Raw genomic sequence first — 17,286 nt, forward strand, 5'->3', positions numbered from 1 at the left:
CCCATCCCTGTGGGACCCCATGTGATATGGCCTTCCAGCTTGACTGTAAACCACTGACAACTACTCTCTGGAAATGGCTTTTCAACCAGTGATGCAATCATCTTATAGTAGCACCATCTAGGCTGTATTTCCCTAGTTTGTTTCTACATTTCCTTGTTTGTTTATTATGGTTTATTAGATTAATCTGTAACCCACTAGCCCCCCCCCACATTTTTACAACTACAGGGGTGTTAACAGGCCACTTCACCTTGAATGATCCCTTAGAATATGCGCTAAGTATTTACGTTAAACTATCTGTTCAAACTTATATTTAGATGAGAGACTCTTAGAGTATGTCTATACTGCAGTGAAAATCCTGTGGCAGGCCCATGCCAGTTGACTTGGGCTTGCCGGGTTTGGGCTAAGGGGTTCTTTAATTGTGGTGCAGACATTTGAGCTCAGGCTGGAGCCAGGCCTCTAGAACCTTGCAAGGTGAGAAACCTGGAGAGCCCAGGCCTCAGCCCCCGCCTGAACATTTACACTGCGATTAAATAGCCCCTTAGCCCGAGGCCCACAAGCCGGAATCAGCTGGCACGGGTCAGACACGGGTGTCTAATTGCCATGTAGTCAAATTCTTAGTACCTTTCCAAGATCTGAAGAACTCTGTGTAGCAGAGTTCTACTCTCACCAGCAGAAGTTGGTCCAGTGAACAGTATTACCTGTAGCTTTTTATAAACATTTAAAATTATGTATGTATTTTTAAACACAGCCTAGTTAAGCAAAGATAAAACTTAAATGGATTATTTCAAGAATAAGTGGCGATGAAAACATTTAAAACTACCCACAGAGACGAGATAATTGTCTCCATGGGAAGCCCCACATTTCACTTGTTTACAACTAGCATAACTTCTGAGTTAAAATTGGACACAAATGGTGACATCAGCCTGTAGTTTTTATCTGCAAAATGGGAAAAAATAAGCATCACCAGGTATTACAGTGCACTGCATTGCTCATTTTGATGCAACCCTGGAATTAAAGACACTCTCATAATGTATGCATGTCAGGAGAAAGGATAAAGATTGTACCTTTGAGTTTGAACGTATGGCTTGATTAATCCCACACCATACACTAGCATCTCTCTATTGCCTGGAGTTATTCCTGATCTATGTCAGGGAAGGTAAGAGGCGAATCAGGCAATCAGACTTAATGTTATAGTAAAGTAAGTTATTTGAAGTGAATCACATTTTACAATGAACTATATGAAACTTACAGATGAGTTCAACCCCTGAATATGTGCGCTTCTGAACTAAAGTTTTAAAGACCACCATATTTACAGCCAGGAAAAAATGATCACACTTTTAACTCTGTAGAACAGTGACATCTAGTGATTGCTCAAGCTAGTAATGAGTATGCCCTAGGGATTTTCTTAAGATTCACTACCTATTTCTGAAGTCAGAATTCATTTGTGTGCTCAGCTGTTCACGTTGCTGATTTCTGTCAGTGCTTACTGAATAGATGTGGAAAAGAAGACACAATACGGAGTTAAAATACCTGTGGTTGGAGAGGAGGTTGAACTGGGGAGAGACACTTAAAATGTGTTAAATAAGATGTAGAAACAAAGTACTATCCAGCCCTGCCAACACACCATCAAGGGTTCATCTACACAGGAGCTGGGGGCACAGTCCCAGCCTGGGCAGACAGACAGGTGCTTGCTCTGCTTGGGGTAGCATGCTAACAATAGCTGTGTGGCACAGAAAGTAGCAAGGGCTTGCCATCTGAATTTGGACCCAGAGGGCTGGGCAGGGCTGCACTTGGGTAGCTAGCCCATGCTGATACTCATGCTGCCACATAACAATTTTAACATGCTACCTCGAGCCATGCAGGGTGCCCAGCACACACAGAAGGGGAGGCTAACAGGAATCCTGACCCAGGAGGCGGCATCCAACTGCAGAGTCAGTGAGCTGGAGCAGCCACTCTCCCTCACCTAGGCTCCCATCTGACCTCCATGTGCACCCCCTCCCCACACCTCACCTCTGTTTGGTGGGCAATGCCTAAACTACCCCCCAAACTATGCCCATGACTCTACGTAAGCAGGTGCTGCTCTGTGCAGGAAATTGACCATCACCACATGGAAGGAGGATTTGCATGAGGGACTCCACCCAGCCTGAAATGCTGACTACCCTCAGACTCACAGGAGTTCGACTTAGAGAAAGCATGACTCAGGACTTTTGTAGTTTTCAAATTTCTGTAACTCTCAAGGACTTTAAGAATAAAATGTCTGTAGTTTAAGAAATTCCTTTGCTAAGCCCGTGTTCCTTGCTTTCTTGCCACATTATCCTGGAAGGGGTTAAACTAGAGGCCCACAGGCTCGGTGGAGCTCAGAGGAAGTGTACGTAAGTGACGGAATGGGTTGTGAGGTCTCAGGCGCTGACCTTTGGGTTTAGGGGTGTGGAGTGGCAGCAACCCATGTCCCAAGGAAGGGAGTCAGGAGGGAAGTCAGTGCCTAGAACTGTGTCCTAAGACCCCAGACCTAGAAACTGTGACTGGACTCAACACAGAACCAGCTGGCTTGGATTCATATGGGATACAGCGATTGGGTCCACTCACAATATTCTGGTGCCCCTACACTGGGATATGGGGCCATGTTTGTTACAACCTAGTTTTTAAAATGTAACTTCTTCAGTTTCATAAAAAGTAAATTGAAAAAAATCAATCATTTGGGACCATGTTGGACCCAGCCCGCTGGTCATCAGCAGGGTTGGAAACTTTTGCTCGACAGCGCAGACCTCTATCAGTCGAGTTAACAGTGGCAGCAGTAGCAGGCTGTTTATCCTCTCTATAGATTAGCTACTAGAGCAGGGTGAAATGGGTACCTTGTCAATGGGTTTAACAGCTGTTTTCTAACAGGAGAGGAATGTTGGGAATCCTGGCTCTTTTCCATATTCTCGAGCAGAGTATGCTGTAATGGTTACAGACCCTTCTGTCCCTCTAACTCCCAGAACCTGGTTTTGTCCCTCTCTGCTTCTATTTGCCCACACCTATCCTTGATTTCTTCTGCTTACATTGCCACTCAGTCTGCACCCCCTACCCTGCCCCTTCTGTCCCATGTTGAGCCTGTCCGCCTCTCCCCACGCAGCATCACTCTGCTTTTGAGTGAGTCAGGATGAGTGAGCCCTTCTCCTACAAGCTGCCTGCAGGCCAGCAAGGGACTACTTAGACTATACGGGGAGTTCTGGCACCACAAGTCCTTGGCAGCTGGAAGGAGAAATTGCAGGTAAAGTCTGGCTCCTGCAGACACACGATGGAGCCCACGCCACTGTTTTGAAAGAATAGTGCATGTTCAAGCCACTCAGCAAGTGAGGTCTATGTGTGATGGAGCATGCTCAGTGTAGATGGGCTCTTCTGAGAATTTAGCTGCCATTCTCGTAAAGAGCCTCTCTTCTGAGCATAAGCAAGCTGAAGTTTTCAGAGGCTTATACTTGGCCAAGTTTGGGTGGATTTTCACAGCAATAGCAAAAGGCACATCCTGACACCAGGATGACCAAATTCCAACTGCTCCTGCTCCAATACATTAGACATTAGAGGTTGTAAATTTTTTTAACACGGAAAAAACATTTTCCCCTAACCTTAGTCTCTGAATTGACTGAATCAATTTTGCTGAAACAAACTAACAAACAAGTCCCAGGCAGACACCCAACATGGAGAACTTCAGCCTGAACTGTTTAAGTCCAGTAAAGTTAGGAACATCTGAAAACAGGGACTCATAATGGAGAATGTAGGAAACCTTAATTGCAGAAGGATCTGGGGGTTATAGTGCATCACAAATTGCATATGAGCCAACAATGTGATGCAGTTGTGAAAAAGGCAAATATCATTCTGCAGTGCATTAACAGGAGTGAAATGTTCCAGAGGGGTAGCCGTGTTAGTCTGTATACAGCAAAAACAACAAGAGTCCTGTAGCACCTTAAAGACTAACAAATTTCTGCGGGCATAAGCTTTCGTGGGCTGCAACCCACTTTGTCAGATGCATGAAGTGGAAATCACAGATAGGAGGTATATATATACACATCTGAGGGTAAGAAACTGTCTTACTGTCATCACGCAAAAGAATAAATGGACACAAATCAGACATAAAAAATGGTAACATCCATAAGCCAGTAAGAGAGCACTTCAATCTCCCAGGATACTCTGTAGCTGACTTGAAAGTTGCCATACTTCTACAAAAAAACTTCAAAAACAGACTTTAGCGAGAAACTGCAGAGCTGGAACTCATGCAAACTTGACACAATAGACTGGGTCTGAATAGGGACTTGGAATGGTTATCTCATTACAAGAAGTAATTGTCACTGTTCACACATTCTCATCAACGGTTGTGAATAGGCTGCATCTACCCTAACTGAATTGATTTTGTTAGCACTTGCCCTCCCCATTGTTATGTTTCTTACCCTTGGATGTATATATATACCTCCTATCTGTGGTTTCCACTTCATGCATCTGACAAAGTGGGTTGCAGCCCACGAAAGCTTATGCCCGCAGAAATTTGTTAATCTTTAAGGTGCTACAGGACTCTCGTTGTATTAACAGGAGTGTCGTATATAAGACACTAGAGGTAATTAATTTGCACAAATTGGCACTGAAGAGGCCTCAGCTAGGATATTGTGTCCAGTTATGAGTGTCACCTTTTAAGAAAGATGTGGATAGAGAGTGCAGAGGAGACCATCAAAAATGAAAAAAGGTTTAGAAAACCTGACCTATGAGGAAAGATTTAAAAAAAAACCCTGGGTATGTTTTGTTTTAAGAAAAGAAGATGGATGCGAGACCTGATAACAGCCTCCAAATATTGTTAAGGACTGTTACAAAGAGGATGGTGATCAATTGTTCTCCGTGTCCACAGAAGGTAGGACAAGAAATAATGGACTTAATCTGCAGCAAGGGAGATTAAGGGTAGATATGAGGGAAAACTTTCTTATGGTATGGAGAGTTAAGTACTAGGAGAGGTTACCAAGGGAGGTTGTGGAGCCTCCATCTTTAGAGATTTTTAAAAACAGGTTAGCCAAACATCTGTCAGGGATGGTCTAGGTATCCTTGGCCCTCTCTCCTCATGAGGGGCTAATCTCTCAAGGTCCCTTTCAGCCCCACATCTCTACGATTCTGTGAGCGCACTGCCAGTGGGCAAGCTGAAGACTTTCTGCTGTTTGGAAAGGTTCTATTGTGTCAACTGACTATTTCCTAGGGGAATTCCATTTCAAGTGTGGGTCACAACAAAGTTTTGGGGTTATAGCAAAACAGGATGGTTCTAATCTAGTTTCTGGTTTTGTTGTGACCATCTCATACAGTTCTAATTTTTCAGAGTAATAGATGAAAACAGATTAATTTTAACTAATTTTTGCTCCAAATGTAAATCACTTTTAGATCAAAGAATGCGGTTTCATGAAAGTGTATATTGTACATTTTCTCTTTGGGTTGACTCTATTATAATTTTTGCCTTTTTAAAATGCATGCATTCATCATTTAAAATGCTATAAAACTGAAGGTTGTGGCTCTCCAGTGTATATTTACAAAACATACAAAAATAAACTAAAAGGACCATGAGTAACCACATGGGTCAGGTCAAGCATTTAAAAATGTTCTTTGCAACATTAAATTGTGGTAGTGCGAGTATGTATGTGTCTCAAACAGTTATGCATTAGTAGCACTTTAGTTTTATATGAGAATTATAATCAATCCTTTCTTTTTATCAGTAAAGGAAAAAGATGTTAGTCACTATTTTTTTTTATCATTTAGTTAGAAAAATCTTATACTCTGTGTTTGTACAGTGTCTCGTACAATGGGGTCTCTCACCTGGTTGATCCTTACGCACTACTATAATAACATGATTGATTGATTAATTTCCAATGAAGTCAATGGCAAAATTCCTTAGTGGTCCTGATTTAACTCAGATTGTGAAGCCTTCCTTCTCATTGGTGAGCAGTTTCTCATACAAGTAGTTCCATTCTATTTATGTTCTTATACCACCCTTGTCACCATGAGATCTGAATGCCTTCCAAAATCATATTAAGTGACCTGCCTAGCAGCTATTAGATGTAATTCAGTCTTTGTCTCATTATTCCCCAGGGGAAAATTGTCTGAACAGGTTTTTTTTTAATCAATATTATGTATACTACGCTGTATGATTAGAGTTAGAGAGACAAGGTGAGCGAGGTAATATATTGTATTGGACCAACTTCTGTTGGTGAGAGAGACAAGCTTTCAAGCCACACAGAGCTGCTCTTCAGGTCTGGGAAAGGTACTCCCAGCGTCACAGCTAAATGCAAAATGGAACAGATTGCTTAGCATAAGTGGTTAGCACATATTCTAAGGGACCATTTAAGGGAGAGTGGCCCATTAGCAGCTCTGCAGTCATAGGACAATAAGGGGGGGTTAGTGGGTTACTGATTGTTGTAATAAAGCATCTCTGTTCAGTCCATGATTTTTAGTGTCTAGCAGTTATGAATTTAAAGTCCCAGGGTATGTCTACAGTGCCGAGTGAAGTCCACTTACTTAAAGTCGACTTTGACCCGTTGATTTTTAGACATCACTGCAGTGTGTACACACCACACTGTTTGTGCCGGTCTCGTGCGTCCACACTCACCACGCTTATTTCGACTTTCAAAGCAGTGCACTGTGGGTTGCTATCCCACAATGCAACTAGCTACGGTGGCTGTTGGGATGAGTTTCATCGTCCCATGATGTAACGCTGCTTCCCCCTCTCTTCTTCCCCCAAACAAACAGGAAAGGTATTTTTGCGCTGTTTTTTTTACACCGCACGCTCGCCATTGCTGCAAGACATAGAGTCAGCTCAACTCTGCACTATTATTGTGAGCATCACAAATACATCGTGGCTCATCATCGAGTATTTTTGAAGTAGAGCAAGAAGCCGAAGCACAGGCAACAGCGATGCCACCGAGGCTGCCCTGCTACAAGCCATTGAGTAGCACAATTCCCGATTGCTGTAGGCTGTAATGCATCAGCTGCAGTCCGTGGAGCACAGGTTCTGGTCCCGGGAAACAAGCACAGACTGGTAGGACTGCATCGTTAAGCAGTTGTGGGATGATGATCAGTGGCTGCAAAACTTTCGTATGCGAAAGGCAACTTTCCTGGAACTGTGCTCAGAGCTGGCCCCATCCCTGAAGCACGTGAATACTTGCTTGAGAGAAGCTCTGACAGTGGAAAAGAGAGTCACCATCGCTCTGTGGAAGCTGGCAAGCTGACTGTTACCGCTTGGTTGGGAATCAATTCTGAGTCGGTAAATCTACAATGGGCACCGCTGTGATTCAAGTGTGCAGGGCCATCAATAGACTTCTTCTACGAAGCATAGTGACTTTGGGAAATGTGCAGGACATAATGGACGGGTTTGCCACGATGGGGTTTCCAAACTGTAGCGGGGCCATTGATGGGATGCATATCCCTATCTTAGCGCCTGCCCACCTAGCAACCGAGTACATAAACCGCAAGGGGTACTTTTCCATGGTCCTGCAGGGCCTTGTGTATCACAGGGGTTGTTTCACCAACATCTATGTGGGGTGGTCTGGGAAGGTGCATGACCTTCATGTATTTCGTAATTCGGGGCTGTTCTCTAAGATGCAGGTGGGCACTTTTTTCCCCAACCAAAAAATTCACATCGGGGGTGTGGAAATGCCCATAGTGATCCTGGGGGATCCTGCTTACCCCTTGCTCCCTTGGCTAATGAAGCCATACACCGGGCACCTTGACAGTGACAAAGAGTGTTTTAATAACAGGTTAAGCACTTGCAAAATGGTTGTTGAATGTGCGTTTGGGCGTTTAAAGGGCAGATGGAGGAGTCTCCTCACTAGGCTGGACATGAGTGAAAAGAACCTCCCTTCGGTGATACCTGCATGCAGTGTTCTTCATAATGTGTGTGTGAAGCGAAGGGTGAGAGGTTCCCCCAGGGTTGGGCTGTGGAGGCAGAAAGACTGGCCGCCATTTATGAGCAGCCAGATGCCAGCACTACGCTGAGAGCTAACCGCGGAGCGCTTTGCATTAGGGAAGCTTTGAAAACCAGGTTCTGCAATGAGATGCAGGACTGATTTCTGTTCCTGTATGTTGTTTGCCTTTGCTAAACAACCCCTACCCAATCAATATCTGTACCCTCCAAATCCCTGCAGAACAAGATATGATTTAATAAAGACACATGTTGAAATGATGCAAACTTTTATTTATGAACATTCAAGTCATGGGTGAAGGGGGGGAGGGGGGAATCCCCATTCACAGTCTCAAGGGGTAGTGTGGTAGCTTGCTGGCCAGCTGTCAGCAGGGCCGCCGCTGCTTTCTGCTCACCTCCACTGGGTTGGAGTGCATCACGTACTGCAGCTTGGCCATTCTCCTCCAAGACCTTTTGGGGGCGGAGGAGAGGCAGGGCAGTGCAGCCCTAGGTGGAGGAGCATTATGGAGGGACTGCAGCTTCACTTTGTCCTTCCTCTGCTCCTCCTGAAGCTCCACAAGCTGCCGGAGCATGTCTGCCTGGTCGCGCATGATTCACAGCATCTCCTGCGTGGTACTGCGATCATGCTCCTGCATTGCTCTGCGACTCTCCCTGTCCATGTCCACATTCTGGGACAAGGTCAGCCGCCACACTCTTTGTTCGGTCTCTGCGGCCGCGGAGGCGTTCATGAGCTCGCCAAACATGTCATCTCTTGTGTTTCTTTCCTCAGCATTTCTTGAGAGTTGGGCCAAGGCCCAAGTGTCTACAGACTGAAAAGAAAGTAACAAGGTAGCCATTGTTAGCAGACTGAAGAAAATGATACAACTGCAACAATGTGGACAATATTCCCCCTGCAGTGCACAGGGCAAACCCAGACCCTCATGCCATTCCTAACATCCCAGAAGGGTCGGCTCGCTGTGCCTTTACAGAGATGGGAAGCAAGGGGTTCTGCAGACAGCGGCGGTGGGGTAGGGTATATAGTCTCTGCTTAAGCCAAATAAAAGTAATTAAAGTGACTTGGTAGGACACTACAATGGGGAATACAGAGGTACAGGGTATCTGCTGTACAGCTCGGGTATTTTAAACATGCGCCATCTTCCCTGGGTGACCATGAGCGACATCAATCTCCTGAGGGTAACGCACGAGGAAAGGGAAGATTTGCTGCATGCAGCGGGGTACCGGCCTGGCCCTCATGCTGCTATCCTGTGTTCCGCCATGATTCCGGCTCCCTTGTTTGCAGCATGGCACGGCAAAGCATCCTACTGGGGAGGGAGGAACAAGACTGCCCTCCCCCGAAACCTTGTGCAAAGGATAACAGAAAGTTTCCATGAGATATCAGTTGATGATTCTTGGAGCATATCTCATCACATAAATAATCTGTTCCATGGGTAACCCCCCAGTAAAGTTCGATAAACACCTGAAATCCCCTTCCTGTCCCTCCCCCAATGTAAAAGGACAGAACTGCTAAGAAGAAAAAAACTCACCAGATGTGCCTTCCCCAGGATTATTAGTGCTGTTCTATGTGCTGCTGGACTGCTCTGGGGTCAGGAATAGGTCCTGACTTTCTGGCAGAACAGACACCCGCTCTCCTGTACCCTGCTCTCCTCAACCTCCTCCTCCTCCTTGTCCACGGAGTCCTCATCATTGTACATGGACTGTGATCTAGCGGAGTTATCGATGCTGTGGGGCGGCACCGTGGTGGGATCGCCACCGAGAATTGCATGCACCTCATCGTAGAAGTGTCATGTTTTCAGCAAGGAGCCAGAAGGGCTGTTAGCTTCCCTGGCTTTCTTATATGACTGATGCAGCTCCTTGATCTTCACGCAGCACTGCTGCGCATCCCTCTTGTATCCCTTCTCCAGCATGCCCTGGGATATCTTCCTGTAAATGTCCAGATTCCTTTTGCTGGCTCTGAGCTGAGCCAGAACGGACTCCTCGCCCCACAGACCGATGAGATCTAAGACCTCTGGTCTACTCCATGCTGGAGCGTGTTTGGGCTTTGCAGTAGCCATGAGGAGTCCAGCAACAAAGCTCTCTCCACGCTGGCTGCACAGGAAATGAGGAAGTGAAATTTCCCCCAGGAGGTGGGGTATGTACTCCAGCCTGTGGATGGAGTAGCATAATTTCTGCTGAGATCATAGTATCTGAGCACTCACAAAAGTTAGTGTTTATCCTTGTACTACTCCTGAGAGGTAGGGAAGTAGTATTATCTGGAGGTGGACAAATTTTTTGAATAAAACATTTTTCAATAAAAACTGCATATTCAGCAACACTGAAACATAATACAAATTTGTGCTGATTTGTGGAATTCTTTCAGTCAAAAAAACCAAACCAAAACTAAACAAAACACCCAATACCCTTTTAAAAAGTCCAAAAATCAAATGTTTCATTTTGGGTGAGATAATATCATTTTGACATTTTCAAAACAAACAATGCTGATTTTTTTTTAATTCAAAATGACTCTTCTTTTTCAATATCTCCTTTCACTTTATTTTTTTTTTAAATGTTAAAATGCTCAAAATCTAGAATAAAATATTTTGTTTCTGGTCAAAATACGTTTTCTGTGACCTAAAATGATTATTTAACTTTTTAGTTTGCCAAAAATATATTTTATTTGGTATGAGGGGTAGACTAGGCTCAGAGGCCCCCTCCTGGATGCCTCAGGGTCCTTCCATGCCCCTCCCAGGAAAGGAGCATTGGAGCTAAGTCCTCCAAGAGGCCTAGAGGGACTACACAGAAAGCAGCCACTCAGTGGGAGGCTGCAAAGGGCTAGCAAATCAGAGAGACTGCAGGGAGCAGCCAATCAGAGCCCAGGAGGGCCATATAAAAAGGAGCTGCAAAGGCTGAGACAGTCAGTTCTTTGTGGAAGCTAGAGGAATGGCTAGTTGGCTGAAGGGAACTGCAGCACCATGGACAGCTCAGTGCGGGCAGGGATCTGGGGGAGTGAAAAAGAGCTCCCGGTAGGCTGCTGGGCCTGAATATAGAGGAGTCCTGAAGTAAGGATGGAGCATTGGGGAGGGCTGTGGAAGTGGCCCAGAGAACTGAAAACAGTTTTGTTAAAGGGACAAGGTGGTGTGTGGCTGTTATTCTTAGGGTCTTAGTAGTAGGTGGGCCTGGATTCTTTGCCCCCCCTTCCCCCCGCCCCCCCCCCCCACACACACATACTCCCAGGCTTCTAGTGAAGTGAAGGGGGGTCTGAAGTGTTGAGTCCTAGATGGAGAGCTGGGGCCAAAAGGGCTTGCAGAGAATGAAACTATTGCCTCCAGGGAGGAAGCTTTGGGGGTATGGCCTGATACCTGGTTTGGTAGTGTTGAAAGATTTCACACACATGATGAGAAGATGTGTTTGTGACAGGTGGGTGCCACACCATTCTGTTCACCACCAAAGAATTCATTATTTACCTAGCTCTATTATCCCCCATTTAATGATGGGGAAAACCTGGGCACATGTGCCCTAGCTCTGTATAAAGCCAGAAGATGAACCTAGCTCTCCTGAGCACCACTCCAAGGTCTTTGGCCCCAAGGCAAGCCTTCTTCCTATTTGGGTTGTATGTTCCCGACCACTTGATCTGTGTAACGTTGGCTTCTTTGGCCCCCTTTCTAACTTGTCTCTATCCCATCCCCAGTCTCTATATTGTCCTGTGTGGAGACCCCTCTTACTACGTTCAGTGTGTCTGAAGGCATAGCTGGCCACTTTGCCCATGACCCCTGCTCTCTCCTATCCTATGGCCACTACCCTCTATGAAAGCCAATAGTCAAAATTCACCCTATCTCTATATTAAATGTTGATTCACCTGATGTGGATCTGGATGTCCTCCACCTTTGGAATGTCAGGGAGCAACTCCTCTCCTCTTCCCTCAACCTCCAAAAAGGGTGTCATGCTAGGTAAATTGGGGGGGAGCATTTGTCATGTTGGTTAACATCAGTGTGTCTAAATTATAAATATTCATGTAAGATATGCCATGTCAGGTGCTGTTAGAAAGGTTGTAATGTGCTAAGTCAGATGATAATACTTACATTCATGTGTAATGTGTGAAATGGAAGTTAGATATATTTGATATATCTATATTTCAAATTGTGCTGCCTGGGCAACATCTCAGACAGGATTGCTGCAGAACAATAGCCTGCCTAGTGGCCCATTAAGACATTCCCAGGTGCAAGGGGCCCTGGGGGAGAAGCCAGCATCACCAATGAGGTCACCAGAACCTGCTCATGTGACTCTGGACTCCATTTTGATTCCTGTGAAATTCCACCGGCAGCACACCTGAAAGAGTTACCAGGATTGGCCCATGTGACTCTGGACTCCATTTTAGCTCCTGTAAGTTTTCACAGGTCGCATGGCCAGAGACAGAAGGTATATAAGGTAATGGCCTAGGAAACCATTTTGTCTATGTCCCTGTCCAGCTGCAGACACACACCTACTTCTGGATCTATCCATTTTGCAACTGAACCGAAGGACTTAAACCCATCCAGGTACTGGATGTGTACCAGAGGGAACTATACAAGCCTGCAACTCCACATTTCTTCCTGAAACCTGATGTATATGGACCTTTAATCATTTGTATGTATATGATTGCTCTAATCTTTTAACATCTCTCATGGTTTATTCTTTTTTTACAATAAACCTTTAGTTTTAGTTACTAAAGGATTGGCTGCCAGCGTGGTATTTTAGGTAAGATCTAAACTTGTATTGATCTGGTACTGTAGCTTACCCCTGGGGATCAGAGGGAACCTTTTTTAGTAAAGAGCATAGAGTTTGATTAACTGGTCTCTTTACTGGACCTAGTGCTGATTTGGGATCCAGGAACTGGAATGCAGTAAAGGGGGCTGTGTGCATTTGTGTACTGGCTTCTGTGGGGATTCAAAAGTGCAGTTTGTGGCTGGTTAGGAACTCTGGCTTCAGTGCCACCCACCAGTGCTGGGAGAATCTGCTTTCCTTTTGCAGCCTGCCCTGATCTTGGCATTATCAGGTGGCTACCCTGGGCATGGACGGGTCACAAAGGGGTATAGTCTGAGTAGGCACAGAAGTTGATTTAGAAACACATCTTCTTCTATGTTATAATCTTAAAACTGATCTGGGGCAATCTTCCCCCTGAGGCATTACAAAAATATTTTGATTTTTTTGGTGCCAATGTATTGACACTTGGTGCAATGAACAATTATCTCAGATATGTCAACAGGGAGTTGTCTAGATATGGAAATACGCATTTGTCCACACAGCTAAACATGAGAGCAACAGCACATGAGTTGGTAACACTGCCTGGAGTAGCTGGGTTTCAGAAATCAATGAATGGCTTTCATTGCCCATATATGCATTTTTTTCATCTGTGATAGGTGTAAAATGGACAACATTCTTTGTGCTAATAATTAATCCAAGTATAATATGATGCTGAATTTATGAGTTACACAGAATACATATTATCCATGAAAGATAATGCTTTTCCATAACTATTACACATCATAGTTTTTCAATACCCCATACACCCATTTGTATTAAGGATCTTCACTACCATGCAAAGCAGGGACATCATACACCTGAAGTGAAACTCTGTATCCACTTAAGGAAAAACTCCTGGTTGATTTCAGTGGAACAGGAACTGACCTCAAGCTATGACCTATGAGTCCAGCTCACTTGATGTACATATGTGGTCTCTACAAAAATTTTTGTTTCTATAGAATCTAACATTTCATTCTTAAAGAATAAAGAGTAAAACTCTCTCCCTAATGATTTTGAAGAAAACTATCCAAATATGAACGGAGTGTAACTGATGCAACATTGTCTTCCTGAGTCTGCAGCCAGACTGAAGTAATTATTCCAAAAGGCATTAACTTCTCCATCTCACATTAATTTAACTGAGATCAGTTCTAAAGCACTTTACTCTAAGTACTATTTAATTGCTAGTTGTTCTAATGGATGTAATGGAGTGAGAGATAGGAACTGGGAGTTGCAGCAAGGAAGAAAGAACATAGGAGTCACACATAGACAAGGAAGAGAGAACAAAGAGGAGGCTGGGGAAGGAAGATAAACAAGGGACAGGAATAACAGTGGATTAAAAAGGGAGCATATTTCCCCACTAAGGCTATGTCTACACTGACGGCAGCAAAGGTGCCGCCATCAGATCGACTTATCTGGATCAACTGAGCAGTCAGTGAAGATCTGCTCAGTCGATTCAGAAGTCGACATACTAAAACCACCTCCTCAAGTGGCATAGCAGTTCCCATCGGCGCAATGCAGTGAAGATGGCGCGCAGAAGAGAAGCACATAAGTCGACGGGAGTTACGCAAGTTTTTTGCCTAACTCCTGGCGACTGCCGCCGAATCTCCGAGGTAAGTGTAGACAAGCCTGAGTGGTGCTGTATACAGCAAAAAGATAGCAAAAAAATAAGTTATAATTAAAAGCTTGTTACTCTATTGTAGGATAAGTACAAAATTAAAGTTAGCTTAAGGATATATGTGTTGTAAATAAAGCCCAATCAGCTAGTAAAAGATGGCTATGCGAATAATAAGTAGTATTACTTGTAGAGTAGGAAAGATGTATGGTTTCAAAAGTATCTAATAAAATAAAGAGCTACAGTAACAAGACACAGAAACTGTGTTAAAAGAAATAAGCCCAAATCTTCCCATTGTTCTGCTGGTAAGCAGGGAGTGGGGGGAGAAGATAATAGAAAGGAAGTTGTAAATCTTATATGGATTAAGGCTGGAAATGGGGTTGAACTATCTCAAATTGTTTTTTGCTGAGTCCATAATTAGCAGTGACATCACTTGTTTGTTAAAGGATATAAAAAATAAACTCTTAAAGTGTTCATTGCTAATACCTGCCTGATGGTATTGGAGCCCTTGTTGGACCAATATGGATTTAGCCTGCCTGTAAGGATCTTGATCAAAGGCTTACAGCTGTTTTTTGTTACTGTTTGGATGTAATAATTTGCTTACTAATTAGGCTTTTTAGGAATGTTTAGAGCAATTGTAAAAATACAATTTGGCCTTTGGATTTAATAAAGGAATTTATTGGCATTGATTAGAAAAATTCAGTCAGTTTCAAAGTCATGTGCAAGCCTCCAGACTTATACCAGCAGAAGTCCACAGCATCTGCTCCAGGTGCTTTATCGTTGGACAGCAGGTCAATTGCTTTTGCAGTTTCAGTGTTGGGGGATCAGCAAGAGATATTATCAATCTAGGGCAGCTGATCAATTGCCTCCTCGCTACTAAATGACTGAGGATGTTGAAGTGTTATGCCCACCTTTTGTTGTATCTCTTTTTTTTATTTATTTTTTGGTCAGGGAGCAGAGCGGTGCCATCGGCACTCAGTATTGCAGATGTTCCTGATGACCCCATAGACTGTCCTGTGAGCATCATAGAGTTCTTCATAACATTCCTCTCTGCAGAGGACTCAATCTCATCTGCCTTGTTGCTCAGCCATGAGTTTTTTTGCATCTCTGTTTGCATTGGACAGTCCTCTTGACGTTGGTGAAGGCTGCCTTCTTAGATGTTGAAGTGCTCTCTCCTAAACAGGCCTTTATGGAGCCGATGTTTCTCATTCAACAGTCTCCCTACATCAGTTTTGCTTTCATCAAACCTATCTTGATGTTTCAGTGTGATGAAACTGAGGGTATTGGATGCAGTCGAGTACATGGTTTCTAAAGGATGCCCAGTTTTCCCGTTATTGGACTTTGCATCAATTGTTACAAGTTGGTTACATAGTTTTTCAATAAAAGACTTTCACATTCTCTTGTTTCAAATTGGAGATATTAAGCTTTTTGGGTCCTTTTTTTTCTACCTTGTGCTCATCTACTAGGATGTATCCGGATATTCAGCTTAGAGACTGAGCCTGTGATCAGTCCAGCATTCTGCACTTCTCATGGCCTTTGTCAATCTAACATCCTGTCTGTCTTTTCTCCTGATGACATAGTCAATGAGATGCCAGTGCTTGGAGCATGGGTGAATCCAAAACATCTTGTTAGGGTTTGACAGGTGGAAGACTGAACTGGAGAAGAGGAGGTCCTATTCAGCGCATTTCCTCAGCAGGAGGAGCTCATTGCTGTTGCATTTCCCAAGGCCACTTTTTTCCAATCACACCTGGCCATGCCTAGTGGTGGCTTGAATGCTAGAGTTGGTGCAGACTAAGGATAAGCTTGCCTTTCTTTGGCACTTCTGCAATAAGGGACCTGAAGTCTTTGTAAAATTTGTCCTTGATCGCATCTGGGTTGGTTATGGTGGGTGCCTAGGCACTAATGATAGTTGCACGCCATTTCCCAAACAGTGGGAGACTCACTAGCATGAGTCTATCATTCATATCTTTTGGGAAATTTGTAAACTTGCTGACCAGCTGTGTTTTGATGGCAAACTCAACACCAGTTTCATGTTGCTGCTCTTTATTATGGCCCCTCCAGACGAAGGTATAGTCAGCTCCTTTTTCAGTAAGTTGTCTGTCTTCTACAAGGTGAGTTTCACTCAAGGCTGCTATTCAGATGTTACCTCAGACCAGCTCTAGTTGCTAGAGAACTGGCCAATCTGCTGTGATGCAGTGTTATGCAGTCAATTCATGTGTGCACATTCCAAGCACTGATGGTGTCACCTTTGTCTTTTTCTTATTTGTCTTTGTTTTGTTTCCCCTGCCCCTGACCGCTGTAACGGGATCCCCGTCAGCCATGGTATGCTGACCAGAGTTAAGGTGAAGCAGACAATGTTTAGGGCACCTTTTTCTAGTCCCTTCCTCATACTATGGAGGTGAGCACTGTAATACTAAATACGACTGCTCAGCCACCCAATGGGGATGCCGAATTCCACTGCTGCTTCAGTCCAGTGAAAAGCGACCCTATGCCCTGATGTAGAACAGTTCCAGAGGGGTAGCTGTGTTAGTCTGTATACAGCAAAAACAACGAGAGTTCTGTGGCACTTTAAAGACTAACCAATTTAATTTTTGTAGGCATAAGCTTTCGTGAGACTCAGCTCACTTCGTCAGATGCAGAGGTAGAATGATATGGTAAATAGGAAACATAGATATGCAAGTGCATAGAGAACAATGGGGGAGGTGGATGAAAGCCAGGTACTTGAGGGCTAATGACAGTCATTGAGTAGGAGGTGAGAATGGGTGAGCAATGCAATTACCTCTTGTAATGAGAGAGCCATTCCAAATCTCTGTTTAAACCCAGTTTGAATGTGTCAAGTTTGCAGATAATTTCTAACTCAGCAGTTTCTCTTTGAAATCTGTCATTCGTATCATTCTACCTCTGCATCTGACGAAGTGAGCTGAGTCTCATGAAAGCTTATGCCTACAAAAATTAAATTGGTTAGTCTTTAAAGTGCCACAGAACTCTCGTTGTTTTT

The sequence above is a fragment of the Emydura macquarii genome, unplaced genomic scaffold (assembly GCF_026122565.2).
Source record: "Emydura macquarii macquarii isolate MOO-44397 ecotype Brisbane River unplaced genomic scaffold, CSIRO-AGI_Emac_v2 contig_2636, whole genome shotgun sequence".
Taxonomy (NCBI): Eukaryota; Metazoa; Chordata; order Testudines; family Chelidae; genus Emydura; species Emydura macquarii.